Source organism: Gadus morhua, chromosome 4, assembly GCF_902167405.1.
Source record: "Gadus morhua chromosome 4, gadMor3.0, whole genome shotgun sequence".
Lineage (NCBI taxonomy): Eukaryota > Metazoa > Chordata > Actinopteri > Gadiformes > Gadidae > Gadus > Gadus morhua.
In genome coordinates this window covers 33,821,641-33,841,933 of record NC_044051.1, presented here as the reverse complement: position 1 = coordinate 33,841,933, position 20,293 = coordinate 33,821,641, and the positions used below count along the sequence as shown (strand labels likewise).

The window sequence follows — 20,293 nt, the reverse complement described above, 5'->3', positions numbered from 1 at the left end:
ACCATGGGAGATCTAAAGAGAACTGCATGCAAATCGCACTGTCATTTAAAAAGAGAAGAAAATATTAAGCAACTAACACTGTGTACTATAAAATATAACCCATTATAACTGGTTACACTGTAATGTTCAATATCATTTTTTTTTTTTTTTTTTTTTTTATTTAATGATGTAGGATTAGGTTAGCTGAAAATGTGAAACGTTTATTCTGATCACATTATCAATCGTTTTTGAAAGCAAATACTTATATTTGTTTATTCTTTTGAAAAATGTTGACAACACAATACATTGTTTGTACACTACTCAAATTTAAATAAAAGATACCAAAAGTTGAATGGGCACAATTCCTGTGGAAGAGTTACATCCTCAGCACAATATGTGTTCAGTAGAATAGGTACGTTCTCATTATGCATTCAGTGGAATAGGTACAATCTCATTACAATTTGTATTCAGTAGATTAGGTCCATTTTCAGTGAGATAAAACAAAAGCAACAGTTGTTTTTTTGGCCTTAAAAACGCTTTTACAATTGATGGGATTAGAGGAAGGATTGAAATCCCACAATAATTGCACAGTTTTATAGCTGGTGAGCCAGTCATTGACTTTTAATCTTAACCATGCCAACACCCCAACCTGTGTAACACACTTACACAAAGCTCCAAGTGACTCCTTGTGGGTGTGAGCACCGCGACTTTGTTTTCTCCAGCTCAACTCTGAAATTCCTGATTTTGTCCCCATCATCATTTGTTAAATATATTCAAAAAAATGTTGAAGGAATGTCTTTATTATTTCAGTTGTCTGTATTTTATCACATTTTAGGTCAGCAATATTGGATATTGTTATCGCTGGGCTGATAGGTAATGCTACTTCTACCGTCAGGGGGAGCAGTAGTCCTTCAAACGGTGGACATTCACTCTGTCGACTTGTTCCTGACACAATGTAGCCTTAAACATATTTTCATAGTATATCGTAAACCCTATTTTGCAGTATATCTAATTGGTCTATTCATTAAATATTGTGAGAAATGATTCGCTTTTTATTTTGCATTTCATCGCATGATTAAGGTATAAACAACAGCCAGGTGCCACTATTTGAATAATGACGTCCTTAATTACCTTACGTGGGCTACGTAGAGCAGGTGCAGTTTTGAAACGTGTAGTCACGTGGTTGTTCACCGGTATAAGGCGGTGAATATCTGCGGTTGTGTAGACTCTACGGTAAAGGGGGGTTGCACCTCAGGGTTCCCCGGCACTACCGAAGAAAACCACACGGCTCCACGTGGCGCTTTAATTGTTCCCACCACCACAGCGAGGGAGGAGGGAGGAGATTTCTGTCTTCATTTTATGTGTTATGTTATTTTAAAAGTGTGGTGAAGTTGGTCGACCATTTGAGCTTCACGAGAAACACGGACCAAGAAAAAAACAAAAAATTTAAATAAATTAAAGATTACACGCAGCAGGAGAGGTGGGGGTGTGTGTGTGTGTGTGTGTGTGTGTGTGTGTGTGTGTGTGTGTGTGTGTGTGTGTGTGTGTGTGTGTCGGTGTGTGTGTGTGTGTGTGTGTGTGTGTGTGTGTGTGTGTGTGTGTGTGTGTGGACAGCTGCTATGTTGTTGGATGAGGGGGTGTTGTTCTTTGGTTTAACTCCCGTTACGAGGGGAGTCTGAAGGTTGAGCTGTAGGCTGATCTACACATCACCAGTGTGTAGGCTCGGGCTGTCTGGTGTTCTCAGACACGTGGATTGTGATTGGTCCTTACAATCAAAGTGTCGTCTGTCAATCATGTATCTATCTATCGATCTATGTCACTCTATGTATCACAATATAACACTCTATCTATCTATCTATCTATCTATCTATCTATCTATCTATCTATCTAACTATCCATCTATCACTATATGTATCACAATATAACACTCTATCTATCTATCTATCTATCTATCTATCTATCTATCTATCTATCTATCTATCTATCTATCTATCTGTCTATCTATCTATCTATTTCTATCTTTCCATCTATATATTTATTTATTTATTATGATGTTATTCTGGTAAGAGTCGTTTGTTTGGTGGTGGTATTCTTTTATATGCATATATTTTATACATTGGTAGTCAAGGCGGGGCCCTATTGTTTTTAAGGCGGCCGCCTTAACCATACAGTGCTGGGGGAAACACTGCATTTGTATCCAGAGCGTCCAGTGAGATGAAGGCCCAGGTCTGGGCTGCTCAGGGAGGACATTGGGGATCCTTTGGACGAGGAGTCTAAACAAACCAACCAACCGGGTCCCCTGAGCCCCTCAACAGTCCTGGATCATTGTGGGGCTGCAGGGCTGCCGGCTCCCCTGTGAACGCCCCTTCAGTTCAGCTTCAATAAGCCCAGGAGAGGTGTGTTGCATCAGCGCCTAATCATCAGGTGACCGGGTCACCCTATCAGCCAATCAGAGGTGATGCCTGCAAAAGCAGGTGTTTCACCTAGAGATCACCTAGAGAGGGAGTCAGCGAATAGAAATAATGCAATCCGATTCATAAATGGTGTAGAAACGATGTTGAAATATCATTAACAAGTCTTGAATGAATTCAGAACCACAGAAATACGGGCCGTTCTGTTGTTCTCTGAGGGTGTGGCACCAACTGCCAAGCTCTACCGTTCGTGCCAACAGGGATTAGAGATTCAAATCACCCAAAGGATCTCTATTCCGTATTTTATTATCGGTCGGTCCAGGGTTCCTTCCCTCTGGCCTTTTAGTTTTTTTTTCATTTTCCTGCAGATGGCTTAGGGTCTAGAGGACTTAAATACTAGCTTAGCTACTAGCCTTACCCTGCGTTCACACCAAAAGATGCAAAAAGTTGACGCGCGGCACGATCCCATTCAAAGTGAATGTAGAGACGCGTTGCTGCTTTGCTGCCGCAGCATTTGCTGCCGAGAAAACCGGCAGCAAAATTTGATTTGCGGCGTGGCAAAATCTGATTTGCAGCGCAGCATGCCCGTGCCCGCTGCCGGGCACGGGCGGCAGGCGCGTTCACGTATTTTGCGGCGCGTCAAATGCTGCTTGAGTTGAAATATTTCGACAGCCAATCAGCGTTCAACAGCGTTGCCACTGAGGCGTTGCCACTGAGTGACATGCCGTAACAGCCAATCAGGGTTACTCCCTTGGAGCAAGGGCGTAACTTTGGGTCTACCATTGGGGGGGTTAAACTCGCGGTATATTTATTTATTTAATCAATCATCTTCTTGTGTAAAAGGTAACATGCCAATTTGACGTTCCTGTATTAGAAATACATTGCGATACCTTTACTGATTTTGGCTTCTTTTTGACTATTTATGCCGTAATGACACAGTAGTAAAATTCAGTGTTTAAGCATTAGTCAGCAGTGGCAGCTTCCACTTAATTGATTTTGTGTGTGTCTATCTTATGAAAAAAACACGCAAGAACTTAAAGATTAATCAATTGCATCACTGTATTATTGACACCTACATCCAGCAAATTCACACAATTCAATACAAATGCACAATTCAATAAACATATTGTCGGGCATCACCAGCTCAAACTATCAACATCTAAACAAAAGCAGGTAAATACAAAAGAAGTATAAAAGCATTTCACATAAAAGCACCAAACACCTGTTTGCGTCTTGGTGTAAAAGAAATGAACTGTGCACAAATTGACTTCTTAGTGAAGAGGTCCAATTTGTCCTGATGGATGTTGCACACTGCAACATGGTTCAGCCTCTGCTGTGACATACTTGTGCGTAACCAAGTTTTTAATCGTCGAAGAGCACTAAAGCTCCTCTCTGCCTCAGAGGACGAGACTGGTACCACAAGGAGTAATCTCATCAGAGTTTCGACTTCGGTAAATAATCCTCGCACCTCTGCTGGTAACTCTCTGATAATGTGTGTAGCCTCTCCACAGGAACGGTACATGTAATTGTGTTTGAACATCGGTAGCTGGATTTCCAGCAGCTGGGCATTAATTTCTGGGTAGTCATGAACCACCGGATCAATATTTCCAGAAAGCAAGGTGTTCTCCAGCTTTTGGAGGGTAAGAAGACCACCCTGCTGGAAACGTTCAGTGAACTGTGTGTGAATGGTGTCAAGTACCTTATAAAACTCAACTCTGTAATATTCTATAGGAGTTTTAGGACTGAATCCACTTGATTCTCCATAGCACTTGGGTGGTTGTCGAACTCTTGGCATTGTTATGGGTTCTAAGTCTACAGAATTCACAACTGTAGATGCCCTCTCAAAAAGGTGTTGGAAGGCCTCATCACTCCTCTTGTCATTGAGAGTAGACTGAACCTTACAAACAGCAGCCCGCATACCAGAAACAGTCTCTGTCCTTCTCTGAAGAGACCTGTTGAGACACTCAAGCTCTCCAATAACTGCTTGTGCCATCACAAGACCAACTACAGTGCTGCCTCTCATAAACTGCTGAAATAGACCATTTGCAGTGGTTGCAGTGGGAGAGTTAGTCCCTGCCATTTCCTCTAAGGCAGTGAGGATTGAGTCATACTGTGTTAAAACAGAATGGATGGCACCGTGTCTGACGGTCCACCTAGTTGCACAAAGTGGTTTCAGGGCACTTGAGGTTCCGTGGTCAGATATCGCTATCGTATGAAACATATGTTTGAATTTGCCAGACTGTCCACACAAAACTCCTAATTGATGAACCCAGTCAAGTGCATCTCGCACAACTATAGAAGCTGTGCATGCCTTCTGTGCTATCAAATTAACACAGTGTGCTCCACAGTGCACATACAAAGCAAGTGGTTGTTTCTTCCTAATGTGAGCCTGTGTTCCAGAATATTTGCCAGACATATTTGCTGCGCCATCATATGTCTGCCCACGCAGAGCTGACAATGGCAAATTTAGTCTGCAGATAACATCTAATACTACATTTGCAAGAGATTCTCCTGTGGTCTCATGCACTGAATACATCCCAATGAATTCCTCATGAGGATTTAAGTCATGATCCACATAACAAAGACATACAGATTCTTGTTCTTGACCTGATATGTCTTGTGTCCCATCAACAATCAAGGCAAACTGTGTGACTGGGAGGCATCTAATAGTGTCAGCTATTCCTCTTATAATGTCTTTGCTCATTATGCCTAGTACCTCGTTTTGAATGAGAGGACTTGTGTAATCCTGCTTGCGTGTCTCTAACCATTTCTGAAAAGCAGGGTCATCCTCTGCCTTTTCTTTCAGATGTTGGGATAGATTACCCTTCTCTTCCACATGACCTCGTAGCGGTAAACCTTGCCTAGCTAAGTATTTGATTGAGCCTACAATCTTCATCAATCCATACCTTGCTTCCTCCTGTTGTCTGGCAACAGCTGAAGAAAGCTGTGAAGCTATAGTGTTTTTTGTGCATAGATGTTCACGGCATGGATATGCAACTGACCTTTTGCATGTTGTGAGAACTTCTGGATAGCTTTTTTCCAATTTCTAAAGCCTACACTCACAAAGGCAGGGTCACACTTGCTTGCATATGTTGGCTGATTCAAAAAAACCTTGGCACAGTGAAAACATATGACTCCTTGTAAAGTGGCACTGTAATGTAACCAAGGAAAAGTTTTGAACCATTTCTCTTGAAAAGACAACACACAGTTATCTCGCTTCTGCACTACTATAAGCTTAGGGTCAGGTTGTGCAGGCTTTGTGCAGGTGAGGATGTCTGAAACATCAAATCCCTGGGGCTCAATATCCTGTAACATATGACATGAAAACGTGTCACTCTCTGAAATAACAATCCTATTAAATGAATGTATTGATCAATAATGCTCTTCATAGCTAAATTATGTTCCCTTGTGTTCTCATCTGCTCATTTGCCTGACTGCTGCCCTCATCATGTGACCCTCTGTGAGGAAACCACAGCAACCAAATGACTTACTTTACACAAGATCTCTCATTCAAAACTAAATACTAGGCACAATGAGCAATGTCAAGATAAGTCAGCACTTTTTGAAAGGGCATCTACAGTTTTATTTACACTTAAAACCCATAACTGGGATTCTGGGATTCCTCAGAATTAAGAGTATGTTACAAATGAAATGAATTATTATTAATATTATTATTATAACAATGCCTAGAGTTTGACAACCCCCCAAGTGCTATAGTAGAGAATCAAGTGGTTTCAGTCCTTAAACTCTTATGGAATACTACAGAGTAGTATGCAGTTCACAGAACGTCAGTGTTCTGACAGTGTATGGCATGCACAATTTTGTTTGCCTGTCTCTGTGCTCTCTCTCCCTCACTTTGGCCATCTGACCCTTTGTCGCCTCCTCTGTCTCCTTCTTCTTCTCTCTCTCTCTGGTCACCTGACCCTCTGTCGCCTCCTCGCTCTCTTTCAATTGCTCTGTCACCTCCTCTGTCTCCTTCTTCTCTCTCTCTCTGGTCACCTGACCCTCTGTCGCCTCCTCGCTCTCCTTCAATTGCTCTGTCGCCTTCTCTCTCTTTCTGGTCACCTGTCCCTCTGTCGCCTCCTCTCTCTCCTTCAATTGCTCTGTTGCCTCCTCTGTCTTCTTCTTCTCTCTCTTTCTGGTCACCTGACCCTCTGTCGCCTCCTTGGCCATTTCCCTCTCTTTCCCTCTTCTCCTGATATATAAAAAAATATTAAATGGGTTGAGAGAGGTGGTATCGATATCAGTTTTGGAGAATATGTGTTCCCTCACCAAAAAGTTGTAAAGCATTTTAAACTCCTTTTGCCCACTTACTAGCACATTTAGACTGCTACACATTTTTGTATAAAATAATAATAATAATAATAATACCATTATTATTATTATTATTATTAATAATAATAATAACAATAATGCTGTTTCAATGTTTCCTACGAGCAAGCCTACTCACATGCACCGTCATTAACCGTTGTGTGTGTGTGTATGTGTGTGTACAGTACAGGAGTGCACGCTCAAAAGGAGTGGTGTAACCTCTGAACTAGCCCACAGGAGCTAGCTGTCAATGGATGACATCTCTAAGTAAATTAATGCATTCCCCCAAAAAACTGTATGTGTATGGGAGCAAACAGCAATTTGGTCTCTGTTCTCACATTGCATTTCACCCACCCGTAACCGAGTACGTTTGAGGCAGTGGGTTCTAGAATCTTAGTTTGAGGACGTCTATCGATGCCATTACAACGTAGCCTATGCTAATCATATAAAGTTCACATAGTTAGCTAGCTAGCTCTTACAAAGCGGGAAATAAATATCTGGCATGAATCAGGAATTATTCAGATCGTCTGGTTTTACTGCACATAGCACACCAACGATACTGTTTGAATGTGAAATTATGCTCTCAATCGAAAATTATTTTGTTTCTCCACTGATGCCTCTTTATTCTGAGGGTTTGTATGGGGAAAGTGAAGGTCCCTCTCCACTTTAAATGGAGGCGTAAACTATCCAGGTAGTGAAAAAATATAGAGTGGATGATAACACCTAACTTAACCATCCATTCACAGTTAGCATTAGTCTTCTCTTACTATTCATCCCAGCGACCTTGCGAAATAGTTCGGGTAATACCAAGTAGTCGGTGGGCTGGGGGGGGGGGGGGGGGGGGGGGTACATTACAGATTATCAAAACATGATACTATCTTGCTGACAAATTAAATGAATAAAGAAAACAAACAAGGTATTAATTCAGAATATTTCATTTTTTTGTTCATCTGAATTATGTGTGATGATATTGAGGGGGTTATATTAGCTGGATCTGATTATTGAGGGGGTTATAACCCCTCTAACCCCCCCGTAAATTACGCCTATGCCTTGGAGTGACCTAGAGTTCACTACCGTTACATTTATTTAGTAACTCGAAAAAACCCACAAATCAGCATTCTGTAGTGTAGTTGTGTTTACAGTTAAACTAAACTATGAGTATGCTAAAGAGCTAGAATAACAACCCCAAACAAAACCCAGTTGGGTGCCAGGCAGCACCAGCATTCCAGGCTCCGAATGGTCTCATGAACCCATAAACGACGGGCATTCCGACGTCTCTCCCTCTTCCACAACAGGTAAAGACATGCAATGCTCGTAATGTCGGCCATGGTTTTGAATGAATTCAGAAGCACAGCGGGCAAAACTTGCCGTGCCGCAAAACCTTTGCTGTGCCGCAAAACTTTTGCTGCGCCGCAAAACTTTTGCTGCGCCGCAAAACTTGATTTGCTGCGCCGCAGAACTTCGGCGTCAACGCGTTCGGGCAGCAAATGCATCTTTTGGTGTGAACGCAGGGTTAAAGGTCATGCCAGTGATTTATCTGGTTTGATTAATTTCTCCCTCTCTCTGTGTGTGTGTGTGTGTGTGTGTGTGTGTGTGTGTGTGTGTGTGTGTGTGTGTGTGTGTGTGTGTGTGTGTGTCTCGCTCTGTTTTAGACGTAACGCGTAAGCACGTAAGATACATAACCCCCCCTTGCGCGGTAAAATATCCCCCCTTACGTGCTTAAGTGCGTCGCCCAAAATTCCTGACTATGCGACTAAAACACTACGGCCCTACGCAGCTCGCAAAGACTGTGATTGGCCAGCTAACCACATCCTTTCAGGAGTCTCACATTTCCGGTTTTACAGCATAATAGCGCCATTTTTAAAAGGCCGTGACAGAAGCGAATGAAGAATTTTGAAGAAGGAGAAGAAGAAAACACAAGAACGAATTATGATAATTATAAATATAAACAAAACAGCGATTTCCACTTCCACGCCCACAGATTCGTTCGTTGCTCCCCCTACTGTTCTGGCGGAGAATCCCCTTGCAACACGCGCGGAACCTTAAAGGAACCGTAAATCAAAACTTGTCTAAAACAAGTCCCTTGTGTAAATTACGTGCTTACGTCTCTGCGTCTAAAACGACCCTAAATCGGCCTTAAAGGCCAATATATGCTCTGTTTTAGACGTAACGCGTAAGCACGTAAGATACATAACCCCCCCTTGCGCGGTAAAATATCCCCCCTTACGTGCTTAAGTGCGTCGCCCAAAATTCCTGACTATGCGACTAAAACACTACGCCCCTACGCAGCTCGCAAAGACTGTGATTGGCCAGCTAACCACATCCTTTCAGGAGTCTCACATTTCCGGTTTTACAGCATAATAGTGCCATTATTAAAAGGCCGTGACAGAAGCGAATGAAGAATTTTGAAGAAGGAGAAGAAGAAAACACAAGAACGAATTATGATAATTATAAATATAAACAAGCCAGCGATTTCCACTTCCACGCCCACAGATTCGTTCGTTGCTCCCCCTACTGTTCTGGCGGAGAATCCCCTTGCAACACGCGCAATCCTTAAGGAACCTTAAAGGAACCGTAAATCAAAACTTGTCCCTTGTGTAAATTACGTGCTTACGTCTCTGCGTCTAAAACGACCCTAAATCGGCCTTAACACAGTGGAAAGAACAACACATAACAAAATACTGTAAGTGAATTATGTTACACTCACTACAACACTCTTATTAGAGAAAGAGACGGACGGACGGACGGACGGACGGACGGACGGAGAGCCTGACCTGACCTGACTGACTTTGGTATCATGCTGAGTTGTTGGTGTGGGTACCCCTGTTAGTGTGTGAGTGTGTGTTTCCTGTGTTTGTGTGTATAACAGGGAAATAAAATACCCTTGATGACATCATACAACCATCCTAACCAATTTTTTTTTTTTCTTTTGTTTGTTTTTCGATGAAAGGTGATGCAGTGGGTTAAATAGTAATGTTGTGGATTCAACCTGGTTCAAATTAAATGCATAACATTTTAAATAGCGTGTGTAAATATGCACTCAAATCACCGTCTATTAATCACACAATACCACACGTGTTAACTGATACTGGGAGTTCTAACTTCTGGGTAATCAGGTATGTCAATCAAATGTTCTGGCTCCACCCCAGAGACGATAAAAACCTGATCTGCAATCAAGCCCCGCCCCTCAATGGAAAAACACTGTCTACCAGACGTCAGCCAGAATGCATGATTTACATTCTGATTATGGGTTAGGGTTAGGGTTAGGTCCAGCTCCAACATTGTGTTTGGTTTTCCTTTACAACTTGATTGCAAGTAACTTAGTTACTGCAACCCTATAGGTCTATAATGTCAATCTTATTCTCTCCTTTGTTCTCTGCAGGCTTAATTGGTTTAAAAAGGAATAAAAATGATTCTGCTTGATTATGTCGTGGGTGGATGTGTTTCTTTAGACACTGGAGCATTTCTCATCATGTTGAACCAAACCATCGGTGATAGAGTAACAAAGGGAGGCTTCAGTTATTGTTGTCAGTAGTTAATAATAACCACTCCCTGGGCATGTTTATGAAAATAGGAACTTCCGGTTGGGGGGAGGAGGGATGGTGGGGGTGTTTATGACGGCACATCCGGTTGGTGTTGTCATGTATAATGTCTGCGTTGTGCCTTATGGGTCATCTAGAGTGCGAGCCTGCTAGGGGTCATGTGAAGCGTTGTATGGCCATGTCTCTTCCTCTCTTTGAGTGTGTTGTAATCAGAGTCCAGGCAACGTTTTGGGGGTATGGTGTTGTTCTTCCCCCCTCTGGCTAGCGTCGCCAATAGCCTTAGGGTTACATGTTTACCATCTGGTAGACAACCACATCCTCCATGAGCCAGCCAAATTGAATTTGTGTGTGTGTGTGTGTGTGTGTGTGTGTGTGTGTGTGTGTGTGTGTGTGTGTGTGTGTGTGTGTGTGTGTGGGTGTGTGTGTGTGTGTGTGTGTGAGTGTGTGTGTGTGTGTTTTGATGTAAAATGCGTTAAATATTATTATATGTAACCTCTTAATACATACATATATATATATATATATATATATATATATATATATATATATATATATATATATACGTGTATAGAGGTCATCGTATTATAGGGGGTATTCATAATGTGATATATCAGGGTTAAAAAGAGGTGTTCACCATATGCGGGTTCCGTTTGTGGGTCACTTAGACAACATATTATGAGTTATCATGATACTATTAAATGATGTTTTAATAATTTCGTTTATTATAAGATATATGTATTAACCATACTTATCAATAGTAGATAGTCTAGTGTGTGAATGAGTAGGCGTAGGCCATTGGTGTCTAGGAACTGTGTATTATCAGTGTGTCTACTGGACAGGATGTCGTGACACACAGTGACGGTATGTATATGACTCCTAATGATGTGTGGACTTGGTCTGCGACCCTCTGGTTAGCGTCGCCAATAGCCTTAGGGTTGCATGTTTACCATCTGGTAAACAACCACATCCGCCATAAGCATACATAAGTGAATTTGGGTGTGACTTATTGCTATTCTGTGTGGTTTAATATAGGGCCTACGTTCTCCTCTACTTATGGGTCATCTAGAGTGCGAGCCTGCTAGGGGTCATGTGAAGCGTTGTATGGCCATGTCTCTTCCTCTCTTTGCGTGTGTTGTAATCAGATTCCAGGCATTGTGTTGGGTGTATGGCGTTGTTCTTCGGCCCTAGGGCTAGTGTCGCCAATAGCCTTAGGGCTACATGTTTACCATCTGGTAGACACCCACATCCTCCATAAGCCAGCCTAAGTGAATTTGTGTGTGTGTGTGTGTGTGTGGGTGTGGGTGTGTGTGTGTGTGTGTGTGTGTGTGTGTGTGTGTGGGGGTGTGTGTGTGTGTTTGATGTAATAATGCGTTGAATATTATTATATGTAACCTCTTAATACATACATATATATATATATATATATATATATATATATATATATATATATATATATATATATATATATATATATATATATGTGTATAGAGGTCATCGTATTATAGGGGGTATTCATAATGTGATATATCAGGGTTAAAAAGAGGTGTTCACCATATGCGGGTTCCGTTTGTGGGTCACTTAGACAACATATTAGGAGTTATCATGATACTATTAAATGATGTTCTATTAATTTCGTTTATTATAAGATATATGTATTAACCGTACTTATCAATAGTATATAGTCTATTGTGTGAATGAGTAGGCGTAGGCCATTGGTATCTAGGCATGCGCACTAACGGTGTGTCTATTGGTCAGGAGGTCATGACACCGGGGGTAGGAGGGTCGGGTATACTGGTGATTATCTATCGGGGGTATATATCGACCCAGTGCAGAATGAACATAGCCCTGATCCTCCAAACGTCTGAGAGCTAGGCTAAGCTAGTAGACTCGTCATAGCGGCTGCAGAAAAAAGAGAAGAAAAAAAAACAGCTACTCCAACCTGCGCAACTATGCCTACTGACTGTAAGTATTCATATGAGTGTAATATATTATTATTATTATTATATCATGACTATGACCATGTGTATACGCGGCCCATATCTGATTGATACATAGTTTTTCCGCAGTGATTTCTGACGTCGGCTCTGAGAGCGTGAAAAGGCATCAGGGTCCATGCGCACGTAAGATGATTTTATAGCAGCGTATAATATATAGATCCCTCTCACTCTATCATTATTATTATTATCGGCTATAATATATGCATAGAATAACCGCTAAATCGTATGTTTCTGTGGTGTAGCAGGTGCATATGATATTCGGTTGAATAATCAAAGAACAATACTCGGAGATCGGACCAATGCGGAGGCCTGTGGTAGTTATGGTGAGTTATTAGTACACACGCTATTTTCATACATGTATTACATCTATTTTATTGTGCATTTAATAATGAATAATAAAAAAGACCAGCCATCCCTAACCCCTGTATACTTTTGTATTTTCTGTTTTTTTTATTGGTTTACGTATAGTGCCTATCGTGAATAGTGTGAAACAGTGGACCCCTGGATCAAACCGTCTAACCAAGAAAAACCTTAAAAGACCGAACCGTGCTCTGCCTCTACCCTGCTCGCCGCTAACAGTGGTGCAACAGCAGATCCCGTATAAAAAGGGGCGCAAGGACACCGCTGATAGTGTTTTAGCTCCAGAGAATTATAACTTGGTTCTCCAGGCAGTTATAAACCCACAAATCGCGCAGCCAGGGACCGTATGGTCTGAGTCCAAACAACAAGTGGTCGGGGCGGTGGATGTGCATGTGTCTGAGCCGCCTGCAGAGACCGTTACTGCACAGCCGGATGGATGCATTCAGCATGGTAGGAAATTAAAGAAAAATGTATATGCTATAGAGGCGGGATGAACATGCGGGGTGTGATAATGATTATGTATATTTCTTTTTTTCTATTACAAACAGTCCTTGGTGACCCTCAGTATGCACTACTACCAGAACTGACCGATGAGGATATCGAGGCTCTCGCCGACATTCCGTTGTGGCCCTCAGCGCTGTTGGAACAGCTCGACTTCACTCCAGCTCAGTGGATAGACCCTCCAGCTACTTCCGTAGGGGGTACCGCCAGGGCAGAACCTGTAAACCATCAGCCTGCAGCCCCCGCCTCTGGATCACGACCCATCATCCAGGCCTCTATCCACGATCCGCCAGGCACTGTGAGTCCCTACGCCTACGGGGCAGTGGCTACGCTCCTACCTGTCGGTGCAGCGGTTGCTGGTGAATACATTGCGGGTGGGCCATGTACCAAATGTTGTAAGGATTGTGCTGATAAATTAACCGTGGTAACTACAGCGGCTGATGTAAATGCCTTAACCATTGGTCGTCAGTGTAAACTGGGTGCATTGTCTGTGAAACGTAATGACATCAGATTTCAGGCTATCGAAGAGCAAACGAAGCAGTCACTCAAGACACTCGGGGCCATCAAGGCCGAGATAGCGCGTGATCGTCGTGCTATTGCATCCCAGAAAGCCGCGCTAGTGCGTTATGGTCTGGCTATAGAATCAATACAGCAGAAGAATTTGGGCAGTCGAGGCAGCAGTGCGTGTTAACACTCTGGCTTTGGATAGGGGGCCTAAGATATCTAATATAGCTCGGAAAATATGGCTAATTGAAGATACGGCGCAGGATAACAACAGCCATCTCTGTGGTCTGTGTGCATCCCCTCTGACGGACGGCTGCCTTGTGACCATAGAACCGTGAAACATGTGACGGTTAACATTCTTTATTAACACATGCATGATTATTAACACAGTCATTCATCATTAATGCATGACGCATATAAAAGTATATACAGATACATTATGACACATATACATTTAACATGTGAATCCTGTATATATACCCCCTAAAATACAGAATGATTCAAATAAAAAGATTAAAAGGAGAAGAACACATGGATCAATTTGAAAACAATAAATCAAAACAAAATAGTTAATAACATGATTATAGTATAGTATGAATTGATTTTCTTAACACAATATGCATACCACCTCAAAATACAAAATGAATAATATAAAAAGTTATAAAAACACTATAAACACTATAAACAAAATGGTTAATAGCCGTAAGGAAGCGTGGTGTAGTCGGGAAAAACCCTGCGTTTGTTGTAAACCACCCTAAGTCGTTTAACCACAGTAGCGTTTTTAAGCAGAAGCTTATTCTTATTCCTTTGAATGGTATCTACCGTGGTGGTGATGTCGCGGGTTTGCGGCCGATTGTTGACAAAATCATCTATTAGACATTTCAGGGTCTGCTGGGTGACCACTTTAGCATTTGCTGCATTTAAAGTCACCCCTTTGCATTTGACTACAGACTTGTGCTGACGTGTGTGGTAGGCATAGCTTTTAGGACCTGTTGAGACATATTCGCTAATGTAATCCTCCTGCTCGGTACCATACCGATCGCCATCATTTATCTCGTCGGTCAAGTCGCCCAGATAAGGACCTAAAGGGGGTACCCAATCACCCTCCTTAGAAACAAAAATGATGCTGTCTGTGTCACAATAGAGGATACGCTCCTGTAATTTGTCTAGAAGGTCATAGAGCATGAGCCTGGCATGGGCCGTAGTCACAGCCCCCACAATCACGTTAACATCCCGAGCCCTTTCGAGACGGGCATCTTTGTGTTTCCATTGTACAAGGGCCGCCTCATCAGAAACAAAACAAAAGTGGCTAATGTGATAGCTGTCGCTGAACATGAGCTTGGTGAACCTTTCAGGTTCAGCAATGAGCTCACAAGTGGGTAGGTCTGGGCGTAGCGAAAAGCGACCCCACAGGCTGTTGAGAATCAACTTGTTGCAATTACGCATGGCTTTGTTAACGATCATGTTGTCGTGATCCAGCTGTATGCCTTCCTTAACCAGATAGTTTTGCACATACGCCTGCTGTTTCTCCACAGTATCCACTGTGCTGGGGTATCCTGAAGCCTCCTGTTTACGCTTGAGAAACGTTTTGACATACCCTTTAAACAGAGACTTTGACCGCTTGGGGTAGTGCCATACTTCATGCATCTGTATTATCACGTACCCCTTTTCTACGGCCTTTTGTACCTCTAAAGTCACCCATGTACCTGTCAGAGCCCTTTCATCGTCGCCGTGATGACATGCGTCTGTCTGATTGAGCTCAGTGGCGCATGTACCACAGAGGGGAAACATCAGCTTCCCATGACACCTGTAAGGGAGCACAGGATGGTAAAGACCTCTGGGGGGCAACACAGTGCATTTGACGATGCCGAAATACCCAGCCAAAGGACCAAAATTCCTGAAAATGATCTTGGGGTGTCCTATAGGATATGGACAGCGGGCCTGTACTGTGGGGTAGAGAGAGGTAAAGTCATAGTAGCGTATTTTCTCACCGGGCTCGGCCTTGTGGTACATTTTGATGGCATTGGTGCGACCCCCATAGAGAGAGTCGCGAGGATCAATCCTGGGTTGTATCTTCAGAGTAGCCAAGAATGCCTGCACTGCAGCATCTGTCTTTTTCAGTCTGTGCCACTCACACTCCCACATGACCACAACTCTTAAACCATGATCTCTTTTGAGGGCCGTGACTTTGAGGTGAAACTGCAACCATAATTCACCATAGGTCTTTTTGACGACAGGATTCTTGTGACCAGCGTTGTAGCAACGTACACACCCATGATAAAAGCATCCTGCAAATTCATAGGCTGTGTTTATAGCCGGGGCATATCCATCTAGGAAGAATGGACCGTATTCAGCCTCCCCGTGCTTGAGAGCGTGCTGAATCTCCAGGTTATTGGAGTGGGATAGATATTCAAGCCACTGGATGGATGCACATGAGAACGACTTTTGCTTTTTCCTGTAGACCCCCTCGTAGGTCAATGCCAAGACGTTTTTTTTTCAAGAACGACTTTTTGAAGGTGGCCATGCACGCCGAAGCCAGAGTGGCATATGCAAAGGGGTCTATAGTTGCACAATCTATGAAATTTTCCCTGTAGATCCCACACGCCGTGTGCAGGATCCTCACATCGTTGACACAGTAGCGGCGCAGCTGTTTCTGAATGTCAAATTTTTTGTGCCTTACAGATCTGTACCATATAGCGAAATCTGTCTTTTGATCGCTAGTCATGGAATCATAACCATAATATGAGATCGCAGGGTATGCACCGACATAAGACTCGTTGGCCCGTGTGTCAAATTTATGAGGAAAATGACCTTTCGCCATATCTTCAAAATCCAACGCCTCCGGTGCTTTAGCCAACCGCATGGGCAAAAAGCTAAATGAGTCGACCCATCTCTGGCTGTAGGCATCATCGCGCATCATAACGACTCTGCTACCCTTCATGACTATAAAGGGTATAATACCCTGCTTGGTCATGTATTCCAGAACGAGATAGCTGTCGAAGCCCGATGCGTTGTGTGCAATGAATGTAAACAACCTATAAGCCCCTGTTCTGTAGCGTCTCACAAACTCTCCCACGCAATCTGTACCGTTAGCATACCATTCCTCGCCTTCAGAAGTCTTAGCAGCCACAAAGTTTGCTTCGTGTCGACCCTCATGCACACGCGTTTCGAAATCATAAAATATGTAATCATTAGATAAACGGCTATTATCATCATCGTCATCTACAGGTGCAGCCGTCGTATAACGGTTTCCCCGACCTTTGCGTCGACCCTTGCGCTTGCGTTTCTTAAGGCGGTCGTACGGCTGAATAAAACATTCATGTTGTACAGTGTCGCTGGGTATCGGTTCACCACAGTGATGACACTTTGACACGCTGCATACATGCCCCTTATAGGCCTCCTCCTCCTCCTCCTCCTCCCCCCTCTTCTTTTTCTTCTTTTTCTTCTTTTTCTTCTGCGGTATGATATACTGTCTACAACACTGATTACAGTATTTGATCTTTTCACATGGTATCATTTTATGTACGGCAGAACGTTGCTTATGTATGGCGTAGCAGACCTGCGAGCGGCATATATGACTACAGTCCGTGCACTTTATAGTACGACCTGCCAGGCTATCGCACACTGTCAGACACACATTGCAATGGACCGGGCATTTGTGGAATAGAATTCCCTCGTGGGCCTTGTAACAATATTCACACACATGTCGCGTACCAAAGAAAGCCGTGCGGTTCACTATACGATGATAATGGTTATCATGTAGGTACAACCATATTGTTTTAGGATGTTGGCCCGTATGCGTCTGGAACATCTCCAGCTTCTTGAATGCATCATTATGATGAAATATCAAGATTTTAACATCTAGATGTCTCTCAAATTTGAAAACATCCGAGAAACCCACAGAGTGATCTGGACCGTACCCCAGCTCGCTATGTAATTTGCGAGCCGCCTCCAAATTAGTCTCGTCGGGCACTGTACTGCCTCCGGTTACCCCCTCCTGCAGAAAATGTATCATGCATAGTGAGAAACACAAATTGTTATGCGTGTTACTAGGTGTGTAGAGATTTAATTTCTTCTTGTTTATGATCTCATCATAGGGAATTGTTTTTAACTTCAGACGCCCACCACCCCGTTTGTTATGGACCCCTGTGACCACCAGCTCTAACACATCATCCGTCAGACCTGTGTCGTTACTCTGTATGACTTGGCTGATATGATCCATAAACAAATCCGCATTGTAATCATCACCTGCCACAAGCACAGCCTGCACATCAGCTGCCAATGAAGGCCCTCTCAAAACAACGTTTAAGACACTACCGTCGGCTGTACTCTGTGAGCAGTTTGTTATGACCCCCGACAGCCTCTCCCTGATCAAATCAGGGACCTCTTGCACGTTTACAAGGGATATACTTCTCAGATCAAAGGTCTGTCTAACCTCAAAACCGTTAAAGCGGGGAAATAATCTAGTATGCAACTCGTCATCATCATCACCGGCCGCCATAGGCGCAGGTGTACCATCATCACCACCATCATCATCACCACATCCAACAACATCAGCATCGCCATCGTCACCATCAACATCAACAACACCGCCACCACCACCACCACCACCGCCACCGTCCTGTATATTCGACTCTATAGAGTCACCAGTCCTACCCCCTGCAGCAGCCAGGGGTTCCTGAAAACCCTCACCATCCCCTTTGTCACGTTGCGACACATGCGATACATCTATCGACGATGTTATGTCTATCTGAGCGGCTATGTCTAGCCTCTCTTGTGCATTAGCCAGCCACCCATCGACAGTGTTAAGTACATCTCTGGTGTATGCCGCCGCATACAACACATCCCGTGGGTCTAAATCCCCGGGGACATCTAACCCCACACACACCTCCCCGCCATCTACACATGGATCGTTCGAAACATTTATCATAGCAGCCCTGTCTAGTGCATCCGTCATTCTACCCCCCCATGCATCAGCAGCAATTAACACACGTCTAGTTCTAGCTATGTCGGCGCGTATTTCCCGCATGTCTAAACCCCCTTCAGCACTCATGCCCCCACCCCCCACGCGTCCTACAGCCATCAAATGAGACGTATCGCCGGTTGCATCATACCTCATTGCCATCTCTTCAAGTTCTACATCCATAATGCTACCCCCGCTATCAGATCTACACTGTCTCTTGGGATTTACGTCTACAGATTTGAATTTCCTTTTTCTGGGGCTAATAGCTTTATGCATTGTGTTCAGCTATAGTTTTTATGCCGATAGATAAAAAAAAAAAAAAAAGTTAGTCAGATATTAAAAGAAAAAAGTTTTATTGCGTTCAGTTTAAAACAAAAAAAATTACCCTCTCCACAGAATAAACGAAAAAAGCAAACAAACAAAAAATAAAAATAACACCCCAAAACCACAAATCAAATGCTAACGATTCATCGTAAGCTTATCCAGTGCATTATTCATAACAGTCATCCGGGCAGACAGGGCCTTGTAGGCCCTGATGTTATCCTGCGCCGTATCTTCAATTAGCCATATTTTCCGAGCTATATTAGATATCTTAGGCCCCCTATCCAAAGCCAGAGTGTTAACACGCACTGCTGCCTCGACTGCCCAAATTCTTCTGCTGTATTGATTCTATAGCCAGACCATAACGCACTAGCGCGGCTTTCTGGGATGCAATAGCACGACGATCACGCGCTATCTCGGCCTTGATGGCCCCGAGTGTCTTGAGTGACTGCTTCGTTTGCTCTTCGATAGCCTGAAATCTGATGTCATTACGTTTCACAGACAATGCACCCAGTTTACACTGACGACCAATGGTTAAGGCATTTACATCAGCCGCTGTAGTTACCACGGTTAATTTATCAGCACAATCCTTACAACATTTGGTACATGGCCCACCCGCAATGTATTCACCAGCAACCGCTGCACCGACAGGTAGGAGCGTAGCCACTGCCCCGTAGGCGTAGGGACTCACAGTGCCTGGCGGATCGTGGATAGAGGCCTGGATGATGGGTCGTGATCCAGAGGCGGGGGCTGCAGGCTGATGGTTTACAGGTTCTGCCCTGGCGGTACCCCCTACGGAAGTAGCTGGAGGGTCTATCCACTGAGCTGGAGTGAAGTCGAGCTGTTCCAACAGCGCTGAGGGCCACAACGGAATGTCGGCGAGAGCCTCGATATCCTCATCGGTCAGTTCTGGTAGTAGTGCATACTGAGGGTCACCAAGGACTGTTTGTAATAGAAAAAAAGAAATATACATAATCATTATCACACCCCGCATGTTCATCCCGCCTCTATAGCATATACATTTTTCTTTAATTTCCTACCATGCTGAATGCATCCATCCGGCTGTGCAGTAACGGTCTCTGCAGGCGGCTCAGACACATGCACATCCACCGCCCCGACCACTTGTTGTTTGGACTCAGACCATACGGTCCCTGGCTGCGCGATTTGAGGGTTTATGACTGCCTGGAGAACCAAGTTATAATTCTCTGGAGCTAAAACACTATCAGCGGTGTCCTTGCGCCCCTTTTTATACGGGATCTGCTGTTGCACCACTGTTAGCGGCGAGCAGGGTAGAGGCAGAGCACGGTTCGGTCTTTTAAGGTTTTTCTTGGTTAGACGGTTTGATCCAGGGGTCCACTGTTTCACACTATTCACGATAGGCACTATACGTAAACCAATAAAAAA

General features: G+C 43.5%; 1 long non-coding RNA gene across 1 annotated transcript in view; it reads right to left on the bottom strand.

Moving 5' to 3' along the window:
* Positions 1–20,078: 20,078 nt before the first annotated feature.
* LOC115542438 (uncharacterized) overlaps positions 20,079–20,293 on the bottom strand; it is a 1,158-nt gene continuing 943 nt past the window's right edge. The window contains exon 3 of the long non-coding RNA XR_003976549.1: positions 20,079–20,271. This is a non-coding gene — a long non-coding RNA (uncharacterized LOC115542438). The remainder of the gene's footprint in view (positions 20,272–20,293) is intronic.